The sequence below is a fragment of the Humulus lupulus genome, chromosome 3 (assembly GCF_963169125.1).
Source record: "Humulus lupulus chromosome 3, drHumLupu1.1, whole genome shotgun sequence".
Lineage (NCBI taxonomy): Eukaryota > Viridiplantae > Streptophyta > Magnoliopsida > Rosales > Cannabaceae > Humulus > Humulus lupulus.
Window position 1 is genome coordinate 100,023,375 of NC_084795.1, and position 1,966 is coordinate 100,025,340.

The 1,966-nt window shown below is 37.2% G+C and overlaps 1 non-coding gene across 1 annotated transcript; it reads right to left on the minus strand.

Annotated features, from left to right (window-relative positions):
* Window positions 1-1,331: 1,331 nt before the first annotated feature.
* On the minus strand, window positions 1,332-1,438 carry LOC133827698 (small nucleolar RNA R71). Its single transcript, XR_009890349.1, has one exon. It is a non-coding gene; the product is annotated as a small nucleolar RNA R71 (small nucleolar RNA).
* Between the last annotated feature and the right edge of the window lie 528 nt (window positions 1,439-1,966).

Below are 1,966 nucleotides of genomic sequence, written 5' to 3' on the forward strand. Positions count from 1 at the left end.
GTGAATCTTTTGGAAACCCTTTTTATGGATTAATGCAGAATTCATGTTCTTCTTCATCTCTTTCAATTCCTTACAATCCGTGTTACTTGTGCAATTATTGATTGATCACCTCTAATTGTTATTTCATGAATCAAATTGAAATCTGAAAAGTGAAATTTGATATGCTTTGATTGTTTGGATGCAAACTCAATTTAGAACGAAAGTATCTAAGTTGTTTGCTTATTTTTCTGAGTTGCGTGTTTAATGCCTTCTTCATGATTCAACTTTTCCATAGAAATATAGGAAGTTGTCATTTAGATTGAATTTGTAAATCTTAACCAGATTATGAATTGTTTTTGCAACTTGTTCTTGAATAGGGAGAAGGGGATATAATTCTTGCATTAGGAAGTAAAAGGGTGGAAAATAGAGGATCATAATTGTCCTAATTTCATTCTCTCTGTTATTTTGTTAAAATTTTCATTGCGCTTCATTAGTATTTTTCTTTGTTTGGAATCTCTGAAATTGTTTAATCAAATAGAATTAAAAAAATGGATTGATTGGTAATTGATAAATCAGTCCTTGAGGATGATACTTGGTTTTTACCATATTATTACAAATTGAGACTGTTGCACTTGCATAGCTTAAAATTTCGCAACAAGTTTTTGGCGCCGTTGTCGGGGACTGAAAAGAATTATCAATATCAGTCTGATTAATTTTTATTCTAATTTGATTTTAATTTCTCTAGTTTCTAATCTGTTTAGTTGCTTAATTTGTCTATCTCAGGTGAATAGTGTTATATGCGTAGTAGAAGAAGAGCAGACAGTCTTGTTCCTTTGAATCCTGAGATTGAAAAGTCTTGCAAGAAAAACAGAAAGAACAAGAGGGAAGCCCAGAAGTCTGTGAAGATGGCACAGAATGATGGGGATGACAGGAATGTTTTAATTCCTGGGATTACACAAGGGGGTCAGGCTTAGAACAATGCTGAGAGGAGCCTGAGAGACTATGTACTGCCCACTCTGACAGGAGTACAAAACAGTATACGCCCACTAGCTGTAGAGGCTAACAACTTTGAGATCAAGCCAGCTATTCTACAAATGGTGCAATCCTTTGTTCAATTTAATGGGTTGCCTTCTGAAGATCCTTACACCCATTTGTCTAATTTTCTTGAGCTGTGTGGAACTTTCAGATACAATGGGGTGAGTGATGATGCTATTAAACTTAGGCTTTTCCCATTTTCTTTGAGGGATAGAGCTAAAAGTTGGCTGAACTCTTTGCAACCGAACTCTATTATTACCTGGCAAGATTTGGCTCAGAAGTTTTTGTCAAAATTCTTCCCTCCTTCCAAAGCTGATAAATTGAGGGGAGAAATCAATAATTTTTTCCAGAATAATGGAGAATCATTGTATGAAGCTTGGGAACGGTTCAAGGAACTTTTGAGAAGATGTCCTCATCATGGCATTGAACAGTGGATGTTAGTGCATAATTTTTATAATGGTTTATGTCCTACTACTAGAACCATTATTGATGCTGCAGCGGGTGGTACTTTTATGAGCAAGAGTGCAACTGGTGCTTATGAGCTACTGGAGGACATGGCCACAAATAATCATTAGTGGTCTGAGGAAAGATCATCGGGGGTCAGAAAGGTAGCTGGGGTGCATGAGCTGGATGCGGTTCAAATGGCAGCTAGGTGTGAAATTTGTGGTGGTTCTCACTCTATTGATCAGTGCCCTATCAGTATGAATAATAACACTCTGATGGATCAAGCTCAGGTTCAAGCGGTGGGAAACTTTCAGAGGCCATTCAATAATCCATTCTCCAATACTTACAATCCTGGGTGGCGAAATCATCCTAATTTTTCTTAGAAGAATAATCAGGGCCAGCAACCTCAGTTTCAGGGTCAATTTCAGAATAATATGCCTCAGCCACCAATGCATCAAGCCTCTTCATCACAACAGCCTAGGCCTCAACAATCAATGAATCAAGCTCC